We start from the raw sequence: 13,247 nt of genomic DNA, 5'->3' as shown, positions 1-13,247 counted from the left end.
ATCACTTTTATGCAGACACATTCCCTTACGCTAAAATGGATTAGAAAAAAAGGTGGATCAATCGGCAAACGGATGTAGTTCGTCGTCTCAAGGATGGTCAAGCTTACGATTCATGATTGCAAGCAGGATCGCACCCACGATTTTTTGGAAGAGGGGGAGGGGTAATCCAAAGATGAATAAGAAAGGGCTTGTCTCCCATGGAAAAAAAAAAATGTTCTTTGGCTTTGGTCATGAGCTTTGGCGCATTAGCTTTGCCGAAACTCAACCTCTAGGATCGAGCAGATTGCCTCGGATAGAATTGCATTGTGTGTCTCAAGCAAAGACTCGCATTTTTAGTCTTGAGATCCACAGAAACAATCTTAGAAGGAGAAAAACTACTGATACGTGACAGAATATTCTGGTGAAACAGCCCCCAGGGCAAGTATTGTGAATTATGTAGTTTTCCCATTCTTTGTATGGAAGATTCATCATAGGGAAAGGGAGGATTGTTCGATCCTGGGTGTGTCCGAAATGGCTGCGGCTATTAAAGTAAACCTTAGGTTATGTTGAGGAGTGCGTTGAACTAAATCAAAAGGCAGTAAATGAATCCAGGTTATCAAAATGGTGTACCTGCAATATCTTAGGAACTGCTGAGGGTATTAACTTGAAACTTTCAGGGTCACTACTTCTGCGACTACTTGCGACTTTGACTACTAAGATTGGCTGTAACTGCAACTAGTAGTAGTGGTGGCCCTGAAAGTAACAAGTTAATACCCTTAGCTATTTGGGGCTGTTGGAGGAGTCATGGCTCCACTTTGGTTTCCCAGTCAAACAGTTAAAATTTTGTTTATGATCCTGGATAAAAGAGGGAATAAAATGTTTACCTTTGTACTAAACAGTGGTGGGGGCATTGAAGGGGCCAATGGACTATTGTAGCTCTTCCATTATACGAATTAAGAAACCTTGTGTTATTCCAGTCAAATCATGTTGCAACATGCATACCCTTCTCCTAGAAAGATGGCGGGGGATAATGGATGGACGTTTGCTACATTAGTAGAATGCTAATATTAAATTCCATGGAACTATGTTCCTTCCTGTACTATTTGCATGGTTTGTGTTCCTTGGCACCTTTCCAGAGCATGTACTTATGGATTTGCTTGCCTTATGTTCCTTGGTACCTTTCCAAGCAAAGTGATAAAACACGTTTTGAAACTAGATGCTATTTGCATGCCAAAAAATCGGATGCTACAATCAGAATTGTTTGACTGACAGTTGCAAAAAGGGATAAGGGATTCGCGAATTGGACAGTACGAACGTTATTAATTGAATAATAGGAAAAAACAGAGCTAGATAAAATTTGCGAATTGGATTGTATTAAGATGGAGAAACAAAAAGGGATGGTCTTATAACTTGACCTACCTTTACTTCTTCGATGTGTACTGTATAATACACAAGTGGTGTTTGAACAGTGTTGTCAATTTAAAATAGAGCTTAACGTTATACTATACTAAAAAGTTGATACTAAGAGAGATGTAGATGGCAAGAAAAGAATTTTAATAACGGATAGCCTTACTTCTTCAATGTGTTCTGTATACTACATAAGTGGTGGGTGATGGGAGCGAGGTGTCTTAGAGTACTTATAGTGATGTACTGTGGGCCGAGTTGCTAGCGAAAAACCCGTGTGGATGACTTGAAATAAAATTTTTTAACAAGAAATCTCTGAAAAAATAATTTTGGGGGGATGGGTTGTTGGCAGAAGGGTGTCTTAGAGTAATTATAGTGCTGTACTGTGGGTCGAATTCCTAGCGGAAAACCTGAGTGGATGACTTGAAAGTAAAAATTTTGACGAGAAATTGCTGAAAAGTGTTTTTGGGGAGATGGGTTGATTGCCAGAAGGGTGTCTTAGAGTACTTTTAGTGCTGTACTGTGGGTCGAATTCCTAGCGAAAAACCCGAGTGGATGACTTGAAAATATAATTTTTAACGAGAAATGGCTGAAAAGTGTTTTGGGGGAGATGGGTTGATTGGCAGAAGGGTGTCTTTGAGTACTTATAGTGATGCACTCTGAGCTAAGTTCCTAGCGAAAAACCCGAGTGGATGACATGAAATAACATATTTAAACAAGAAATCTCTGAAAAAAATAATTTAGTCGGTCGGGGTTGATGGCAGAAGGGTGTGTTAGAGTAATTTTAGTGCTGTACTGTGGGTCAAGTTGCTAGCGAAAAACCCGAGTGGTTGACTTGAAAATAAAATTTTTAACGAGCAATGGCTGAAAAGTGTTTTGGGGGAGATGGGTTGATTGGCAGAATGGTGTCTTAGGGTACTTATAGCTTTGTACTATGGGTCGAATTCCTAGCCGAAAACCTGAGTGGATTACTTGAAAATAAAATTTTTAACGAGAAATGGCTAAAAAGTGTTTCGGGGGAGATGGGTTGATTGGCAGAAGGGTGTCTTAGAGTACTTTTAGTGCTGTACTGTGGGCCGAATTCCTAGCGAAAAACCCGAGTGGATGACTTGAAAATAAAATTTTTAACGAGAAATGGCTGAAAAATGTTTTGGGGGAGATGGGTTGATTGGCAGAAGGGTGTATTAGAGTACTTATAGTGCTGTACTGTGGGCCAAATTCCTAGCGAAAAACCCGAGTGGATGACTTGAAAATACAATTTTTAACGAGAAATGGCTGAAAAGTGTTTTAGGGGAGATGGGTTGATTGGCAGAAGGGTGTCTTAGAGTACTTATAGTGCTGTACTGTGGGCCGAGTTGCTAGCGGAAAACCCGTGTGGATGACTTGAAAATAAAATTTTTAACGAGAAATGGCTGAAAAGTGTTTTGGGGGAAATGGGTTGATTGGCAGAAGGGTGTCTTAGAGTACTTTTAATGCTGTACTGTGGGCCGAATTCCTAGCGAAAAACCCGAGTGGATGACTTGAAAATACAAATTTTAAAGAGAAATGGCTGAAAAGTGTTTTTGGGGAGATGGGTTGATTGGCAGAAGGGTGTCTTAGAGTACTTATAGTGCTGTACTGTGGGCCGAATTCCTAGCGAAAAACACGAGTGGATGACTTGAAAATAAAATTTTTAACGACAAATGGCTGAAAAGTGTTGTGGGGGAGAGGGGTTGATTGGCAGAAGTGTGTCTTAGAGTACTTACAGTGATGTACAGTGGGCCGAATTCCTAGCGTAAAACCCGTGTGGATGACTTGAAATAAAAAATTTTAACCAGAAATGGTTGAAAAGTGTTTTGGGGGAGATGGGTTGATTGGCAGAAGGGTGTCTTAGAGTACTTATAGTGTGATAGTGGGGGGCGAGTTGCTAGCGGAAAACCCGTGTGGATGACTTGAAGTAAAAATTTTTAACAAGAAATCTCTGAAAAGTGTTTTGGGGGAGATAGGTTGATTGGCAAAAGGGTGTCTTAGAGTGCTTATAGTGTGATAGTAAGGGGCGAGTTGCTAGCGAAAAATCTAAGCTAATAAGGGGTTTTGACCGTAAACTCTAGTTTTTTGTAAGAAAATTATGGAAAATACAATTCGTTGTTTCATAGGTGAAACTTAAGTCCAGTTATTGATCGAAAAATATACTATTTCTGTAAAATCTGAGCTAATAAGAGTTTTTTACCGTACACTCTAGTTTTCTGTTAGAAAATTACGGAAAATTCCATTCTGTGGTTCAAATGTGAAACTTAAGTCCATTTTGAATCGAAAAATAAAACTATTTCCGTAAAATCTAAGCTAATAAGAGTTTTGACCGTAAACTCTAGTTTTTTGTAAGAAAATTATAGAAAATGCAATTGTCTGGTTCAAATGTGAAACTTAAGTCCAGTTTTGGATCGAAAAATGAACTATTTCTGTAAAATCTGAGGTAATAAGGGTTTTTGACCGTAAAATCTAGTTTTTGTAAGAAAAATATGGAAAATACAATTCTCTGGTTCAAATGTGAAACTTAAGTCTATTTTTGGATCGAAAAATAAACTATTTCTATAAAATCTGAGCTAATAAGGGTTTTTGACCGTAAACTGTAGTTTTTCGTAAGAAAATTATGGAAAATACAATTCTCTGGTTCAAATGTGAAACTTAAGTCTATTTTTTGATCGAAAAATAGAACTATTTCCGTAAAATCTGAGCTAGTAAGGGTTTTTGACCGTAAACTCTAGTTTTTTGTAAGACAACTATAGAAAATACAATTCGTTGGCTTATAGGGAAAACTTAAGTCCAGTTATGGATCGAAAAATAAACTATTTCTATAAAATCTGAGCTAATAAGGGTTTTTGACCGTAAACTCCAGTTTTTTGTAAGAAAATTAAGGAAAATACAATTCTCTGGTTCAAATGTGAAACTTAAGTCTATTTTTGGATTGAAAAATAAAACTATTTCCGTAAAATCTGAGCTAATAAGGTTTTTTTGACCGTAAACTCTATTTTTTTGTAATAAAATTAGTGAAAATACAATTTTCTAGTTCAAATGTGAAACTTAAGTCCAGTTTTGAATATTGCTAATGATGAGACTGATCGTTCTAATACAATATTTTTTTAATAAAAACAAACTATTTTTTTTAAACTTCGAAATTATTCAACTTTTTTTATTTTTTATTTTTTTTGTAAGTATCTTAAAATGACAAATTGTGCTTACGGCTAGATAAATTGTACTATATGATGACTCTGAGATGCGATGCGGATTACTCGTTTGTACTCTAAGGCTGGATATTGACATATCCATGTCCCATGTACGCGTTTAATCAGTATTTCTTACAAAGTATAACGACAAGCGCATAAGTAATATCTTAAAAAAAAAGTGAAGATGGAATACTATGATCTAGTGTGTTCACATGAAAAGGTTGATTTAGTATTGAATACCGACAAGGAGAATTATTTAAACTATGAAACAAGTACAAGTGGTAGCACTATTGGAAATGTATGCATGCATTGTCATGATAGTAAGGAATTAAATTTCTTTGGAATACCGAAAAAATTCCATTGTACAAATGGTGGATATGCGAGACTGAGATCTCCGGAGATGATTGCACTCAAAGAGAATGCCAACATAAAGATAATTGTTGATGATAGAGGACAACTCCTTGCTACTGTTGCAGGTAACACATTACCTACTGATACATCCAATCGTCATCTTTTAGATATTAGCATTCAACAGAAGGTCAATAAAAGAAAGGCCTACTCTTCTATTAATATTGTAAACCATATCTTGTCTACGTGCCGAAACTGTTACCTGTGTAGAAATAATGTGATAATAAACAGTGAAATTGCCAGAAAAATAAAAAGGGCATTGTCAGAAATATTACTATGGAATATCAAGATGAATCGATGAAAACAAAGTGCCAGCAAACGTTACTACCATTAATCAAACAGTCAATGAATCAAATAATACCAAAAATGAAACGCACATTGAACCTCTCGGTGACACATCAGTAAATATTGTGAATGACTCAAAATGGAATAATGATTATTCTACCGATTACGAGTTAAGAGAAGACAATAGCTAAAATATCAAGAGAGAACATGGTGAACTATTTTATGGAACAGATTAAAAATGTCCAAAGTTGATCATTGATATTAATCATGTATCATAATATATTTTTGTATTAATATTCTACATGGCATTATTTCATTAAAATTATATTATGCATTACATTGTTATGCGTTTATTATTTTTAGATTATGCTAGCATATCAAACGTTTAGAATGTCTATTAAAACATTGGAGATGTAAGAAAAGGAATTCGCATACATCTATTGTCAGACACATGGGATAATATTGACCAAGTCTAGGTATCAGAATGAGTAAATCCTATATCAACATCCATTTCTCAGGTGCATGGGATAACATTGACAAAATCTAGGTATCAGAATGAATAAATTCTTTATCAACATCCGTTGTTGGATATGTCATTATGAAAAAAAAGTGTAAGTAAGTAAGTAACAAACCCTTTCTTGAATTCACCTCTTGGATACACAATACAGAAATTTAATTCAGGAAATTATGAAAAAAAACTGAACAAACTCTTTATTAACATTTATTATCGATTGAAGTCGCTACCTAGACAGACAATACAGCAATTTCACAAAATATAAGTATAAGAGTGATTAAATTCTATATCAACATCCATTTTCGGATACATAGCTACGATGTGGCTTTCCCACTGGTATTCTATGTCCGGTTATCGACACTACCTAGTCTAATGTATTTATTAAATCAGTATTTTTTACGCAGTGGAAAGATAAACACATAAGTCATATCTTTAAAAAAAAGTGAAGATGGAGCATTTTAATTAAGTATGTTCACATGAAAATGTTATTGTTGCATTGAATGCCGACAAGGAGAAGTATTTAAACTATGAGACAAGTACAAGTGGTAGCACTATTGGAAATGTATGCATGCATTGTCGTGACAGTAAGGAATTAAATTTCTTTGGAATACCAAAAAGATTCCATTGTACAAAAGGTAAATAGGCGAGACTGAGATCTCCGGAGATGATTGCATTCAAAGAGAATGCCAACTTAAAGATAATCGTTGATGATAGAGGACAACTCCTCGCTACTGTTGCAGGTAACACAGTACCAACTGATACATCCAATCGTCATCTTTTAGATGTTAGCATGCAACGGAAGGTCGAAAAAAGAAAGGCCTACTCTTTTATTAATATTGTAAACCGTATCTTGTCTACGTGTTGAAACTGTTACCTGTGTAGAAATAATGTGATAATACACAGTGAAATTGCCAGAAAAATAAAAATGGCATTGGCTGAAAATATCACTATGGAATATCAAGATAAATCGATGAAAAACAAAGTGCCAGCAAACGTTACTACCATTAATCAAACAGTCGATGAATCAAATAATACAAAAAACGAAACGCACATTGAACCTGTCTGTGACAAATCAATAAATATCGTGAATGACTCAAAATGGAATAGTTATTATTCTACCGATTACGAGCAAAGAGAAGACATCAGCTACAATATCAAGAGAGAACATGGTGAACTATTTTATGGAACAGATTCAAAATGTCTAAAGTTGATCATTGATATTTATAATGTATCTTAATATATTTTTGTATCAATATTCTACCTGTTATTATTTCACTAAAAATATGCTATGCACCATATTATGTTTTCATTGTTTTTAGAGTATGCTAGCATATCAAACGTTTAGAATGTCTATTAAAACATCGGAGATGTAAGAAATGGAATTTCCATACATCTATTGTCAGACACATGGGATAATATTGACAAAATCTAGGTATCAGAATGAATAAATCCTATATCTACATCCATTTCTCAGGTGCATGGGATAACATTGACAAAATCTATGTATCAGAATGAATAAATTCTTTATCAACATCCGTTGTTGGATATGTCATTATGAAAAAACAGTAAGTAAGTAAGTAAGTAAGTAAGTAACAATCTCTTTCTTGAATTCACCTCTTGGATACACAATACAGAAATTTAATTCAGGAAATTATGAAAAAAAACTGAACAAACTCTTTATTAACATTTATTATCGATTGAAGTCGCTTCCTAGACAAACAATACAGCAATTTTAGTAAACCTAATCATAAGAGTTATTAAATTTTATATAAATATTCATCTCTTAGGTACATATGAAAAAGTTGGCAAAATATAAATGATAGAGTAAATAAATTTTATTTGTTGACATTTTCTGTCAGATATATCGAATAAAATTGACAGAATATAAGTGTCATAGTGAATAATTTTTTTTATCAACATCCTTTGTCAGATAAATCAAATAAAATTGACAGAATCTAAATTTCAGAATGAAAAAATGCTTTAACAACATCCTTTATCGGATATGTCGGATAAAATTGACATAATCTAAGTATCAGAGTGACTAAATTCTATATCAGTATCCTTTTCTCGGATACATAGGATAAAATATCGGATAAAATTGACAAAATCTAAGTATCAGATTGATTAAATTCTATATCAACATCCATTTTTCAGGTACATGGGAAATAAAATCTAAGTATCAGATTGATTAAATTCTAAAAAATGAAATAAAGCTATGTCTACTTTGCACATTTTATTCAACATGTCCGACAATGGATGCTGAAAAAGCATTTATTTACACTGATATTTAGATTTTGTTAATTATAATTGTTGTAACTGATAAAAGATGTTGATAAAAAATAAATTGTTCACTCTGATGCTTAGATTTTGTCAATTTTATCCCATGTACCCGAGAAAGGGATGCTGATATAGAATTTAATCAATCTGATACTTAGATTTTATTTCCCATGTACCTGAGAAATGGATGTTTTTATAGAATTTAATAAATCTGATACTTAGTTTTTGTCAATTTTATCCGACATTTTATCCTATGTATCCGAGAAAAGGATGCTGATATAGAATTTTTCGCTAGGAATTCGGCCCACAGTTCAGCACTATAAGTACTCTAAGACACCCTTCTGCCAATCAACCCATCTCCCCCAAAACACTTTTCAGCCATTTCTCGTTAAAAATTTCATTTTCAAGTCATCTACTCTGGGTTTTTGCTAGGAATTCGGCCCACAGTGCAGCACTATAAGTACTCTAAGACACCCTTCTGCCAATCAACCCATCTCCCCCAAAACACTTTTCAGCCAATCAACCCATCTCCCCCAAAACACTTTTTCTCCCCCATCTCCCCCAAGATACTTTAAGACACCTCGCTCACATCACCCCACCACTTGTGTATTATACAGAACACATTGAAGAAGTAAAACTATCCGTTATTAAAATTCTTTTCTTGCCATCTACATCTCTCTTTGTATCAACTTGTTAGTATAGTATAACGTTAAACTCTATTTTAAATTGATAACACTGTTCAAACACCACTTGTGTATTATACAGTACACATCGAAGAAGTAAAGGTAGGTCAAGTCATAAGACCATCCCTTTTTGTTTCTCCATTTTAATACGATCCAATCCACAAATGTTATCTAGCTGTTTTTTCCTATTATTCAATTAATAATGTTCGTACAGTCCAATTCGCGAATCCTTTATCCCTTTTTGCAACTGTCAATCAAACAATTCTGATTGTAGCATCCAATTTTTTGGCATGCAAATAGCATCTAGTTTCAAAACGTGTTTAATCACTTTGCTTGGAAAGGTACCAGGGAACATAAGGCAAGCAAATCCATAAGTACACGCTTTGGAAAGGTGCCAAGGAACATAAACCATGCAAATAGTACAGGAAGGAACATAGTTCCATGGAATTCAATATTAGCATTCCACTTACATTTTATGCAGCCACTATTGCAGACTGAAAACACTTAGGTTAATCATCTTCAAACAGACTGCAACATGATTGCCTTTCTGCCAAACAATTGGCTGGTTTCAGAGATAGGGGGTGTAAGAGGATTCGCAGTACTGTATTTTGCTTCCAGTCATACTGATTTAAAAATCCTTTCATCATTCTAGTACAAGTAACAAACATGTAACAAAAGTACTGTGACAAGCTTGTCACAGTCAAGGGCGAATCTCCAGCATTTTTATTGAGGGGGGGGGGCAAGAGGGGTCCATATCCAGATAGTAAAAGGGCATGGAATGGATAATAAATTTTTTCCCCATTATTGGGGGGCGGGCAACTGCCCCCCTTGCCACCCCCAAACGACGCCCCTGGTCACAGTGACACATAGATTGACAAGTTTTGGTAAAAGGCAACTGCTGAAGGATTCGAATAACCGAAATAGATGGCACTGTAATTACTTAACGGTTGTTCCTCAAGAATTTAAAAGTTAGGATCTCCTAGGAGTCCTTCAATTAAATTATCATCGTAGCAATAATAAAACTCATCTTCTTTGGTAGGAATGATTTTGGCATCACTGATTTGTTGTTAACATTTTTATTATTAGCTAGTTGTGTCAGGGTTACTTGCGCAAATTATTCTTATTCACAAATTAAGTAGACAAAGGGTGATTCTTATTGATTCAATAAAACAAATTCAACTGAAAGTAAGGAGTAACATTAAAATTCGAAAAAAATATTCCATATGTGAAAGGAGCTCCCCCTTTTTCAACCTTACCTCTTTACGCTGAAGTGTTGAAGTTCTTAAAAAATAATTTCCTTTCAAATTCAACGGACCTTGTGTTTGAGCAGTCTTTCTTCAGGAATTGTGACAAAAATTCAAACTTTAGCGTAAGACTGGGGGCTCAGGAAAGGGAAGTCCCCATCATATACGGAACGATTTCTGTTCGTTTTAAGTTATAATGTTGCTCACCGCATTTAGCTGAAAACACCTTGTTTAGCTAATTTAATTTTTCCCCGTTTTTCAAATCATGCTAGGAAATCCCCCCTCCCCAACAAAAATCGTATATTTCCCGGTAGCAAATACTATACGTTATCAGTGGGCAATTTGTGTAACTTACAGACCTTACCCCAGGGGCTGTGTGGGGTAAAATCATTCGCAAAGACATAGCTATTTTACCTTTCAACTATGACTTACTTGACTTACATGACTTAAAGCTCCTGCTAGTGGTCCAGCGTAGAGAGAGATGTGACTCTTCGCCTCCATTCCGAACGATCCTGCGAAAGTGTGACTACTTCTTGGATATTAGTACCGATTATGGAGAGATACTTGGTAAGGCTGTCCCTCCATCTGAACCGGGGTCTTCCACGGGGGCGCTTCCAGCCGTGTACAGGGGGCCGAAAACTGAAAAATGTACTTGCGGGTGCCACTGCTGGCACAGAAATTAAGTGGCCAAACCACCGTAGGGTTTTTACGGCGAACTGACAAGAGTTGGGGGTCTGATCCGTTAGTGACAGCAGTCGGGTGTTTGAGGCGAAGTCGTACACTTGATCCCTTCGATTCGTCTTAGGAAGTTTGTTTGGGCCACATCTTTGGCATCACGAACAGAAGCAGCTGCTGGTCAAGTTTTGGCACCGTAGAGAAGGACTTGCGTTATGGTCGTGTTGTATGTACGCATTTTTGTTTTTCTGCTGATGTTGGGCTTTGATCACACGGAACGGCATAATCGAGCCATAATAGAAGCGGCCTTAGCGATGGATATATATTGGTACCATGTCTGAAACCACAGTGAAATCTACAGCTGGAACAATACGAAATGTTAAAACTTGAAAACTGCTGCTGACTAGTTAAGATTGAAATCACTCTTCCTAGTGCTTTCCGCCGTAATGAACAACGACCTCGCATGTTTCCTTTTAAGATAAACTGGTGAATGGTAATAGTTTATTCAGGCCAGGTTACCCAAACTCATTAGAACCAAACTATAAAAATGAGAAAAAAAAAACTTGAGGCTTGGCTTGGTTTGAGTAAAAAATTAAAACTACTAGTTTTAGCAAAGGATCAAGCAATCGAAATGAGAAACCAATCCCAAAATAAGAAGAAAATTCGAACCAGAAAAGTGCAATAAAGCTTTCCACAAGAAAAGAAGAAAGAATCCAAACTAAAGAGGAGCCACCAGACCCCATAACATCAAACCTTTATTTCATGGGATGCTGTGCATTGTACCTGCAGCCACTGAATGGAGATCATTCGCTAGACAAGAATATACACAAATAACAAATAGAATTTGGCACGATGTCGATGATTCCATTACTTCAGATTACTATTTGGTGCCTGACCTAGAATGGATTTCAGGTCAAAACAGGCGTTTGCAGCACAATCGATTTAAGTTTGTAGCTACTATTGAAACTTCAATGCCTTATTAAAGATGTTTTACACAAAGACCACGATATAGACTGGTCCAGTTGTATCGGTGGCTACTTTTGCGGGTCGGCTCACATTTCTACTTTGTGCATCTCTCTGGTTCTGTTCAGTACATTTTTAATTTCACAGATTTTTGTTACTCCCCACCTGGAAACATTTTAGAGACTTTTGATTTTCATTTTAAAAACACATTACATGAATGATATTATTTTCATACTAAATAGAAATTCTATTGTTTTCAAAAGCTTTCATTCTTTGCTGCGAAACATTTACAAACACATTCTTAAACCTGTACAATGAAATTTACTGTAGCGTGGGGAAATAAGAGGAAACAGGATTTCCCTCGCTCTTTAGCTTTTTCATCACATAATTTTAGCATATCAAAATGTGTTTACATTTGTATAAAACGAGCAGATTATTCCGAGGGAGACTGTTTTAAGTTAATTAAGATTTTCAAATCACTTCAAAACAGAGTCTAATTAGTTATTATTGACGGATTAAAAGGCATCAGCTCTGTTCAAGAGATATAAAGTATTTGTTTCGTCATAACTCCGTTTTCCACAGGCAAGTAAAACAGAAGACCATGCACCGGTTACCTTCATCATCTCTTTTCTCATCGACGAGCTACAAACTAAAAAACGTAAACTTAATGGTAAGATTTTGCAGTGAAATGCTGAAATTTTTGCATCTTTTCGGAGTCTTAGTAGATGATTCCCTGACGCTATCTACACTTAATTGACCAATTAAAAACATACACCTATCGGACTAAGAATTGCTCATAACCTGCGAATCTAATATTTCAAACACGTTAGAATGTTTGTTGAATTGACCTCAAGTAGTAATGGCTTCTAATTTTGGCCAGAATGGCACAGTCTGGACCAAATACTGCCATTAGTAACGAAGAGATACTTGATACTTAGTAGTCTTACAGGCAGTTTTTTCTAACAGTCCATGTTAAGAGTTGTAATGCTGGCTGTAAAAGTTCCACAAAAAAGTGTCTTTAAGCTACTTTAAACCGACGGATCATATGCAATACAAGAAAATAAAATATTCATGTAAACCTCCTAACCTAAAACAGCCTACATTTATCAACAACTTGGGTGAAGGAATCCATAGGGTTTTACTCGGTATGATGAATGATATAACAGTAAAGCATTATTAATAGCTTTAAACATGCCTGCAGTTGGCTATTTCAAGGGTGGATGCAGGATTTTTTGTAGGGGGGGGGGTGTGCAAAATAGGTTGATCCGATAAACTCGCGTTAGGAGCAAGTTTAATTAACGCAAACTTGCGTTAACTAATTAGATTAAACTAACTTCCACTATGTTGGGAGGGGTGTACCCCCTCACCCCCCTGGATCAGCCACTAGGCTATTTGCTGGTTTTTGTTTTCGACAACAAGTAGAACAATACGAAACTCTTTTTAATGTATAATTCCATGAATTCATTCCTATTACCGAATATGATACTGATCACATTACCTCTCTCAATAAATATATGGGATTAAGACTTTCTAGAGAGTGATGACAAAGCTGCAAATTCAACCCTTTTATTGACCATATACAATTGCAGGATTTCATTTGGCGATACGAAAC

The 13,247-nt window shown here is 35.7% G+C and overlaps 1 protein-coding gene across 2 annotated transcripts in view; it reads right to left on the bottom strand.

Annotated features, from left to right (window-relative positions):
- Window positions 1-13,247, bottom strand: part of LOC148948608 (protein madd-4-like) — a 511,292-nt gene that overhangs the window by 490,501 nt on the left and 7,544 nt on the right. The window contains exon 1 of one of the 2 annotated variants that reach the window (XM_089094505.1): window positions 864-899. The exons of the other annotated variant lie outside the window; for it this stretch is intronic. The gene's annotated coding sequence lies outside the window, so the exon portion shown is untranslated. Of the gene's footprint in view, window positions 1-863; window positions 900-13,247 lie in introns of those variants that run through there. 2 annotated transcript variants of the gene reach the window in all.

The sequence above is a fragment of the Artemia sp. Qi Xiang Cuo genome, chromosome 9 (genome assembly GCF_049724085.1).
Source record: "Artemia sp. Qi Xiang Cuo chromosome 9, ASM4972408v1, whole genome shotgun sequence".
NCBI classification, from domain to species: Eukaryota; Metazoa; Arthropoda; class Branchiopoda; order Anostraca; family Artemiidae; genus Artemia; species Artemia sp. Qi Xiang Cuo.
Note: the sequence above shows the minus strand (reverse complement) of the source record. Positions and strands in the feature narration are given on the sequence as shown.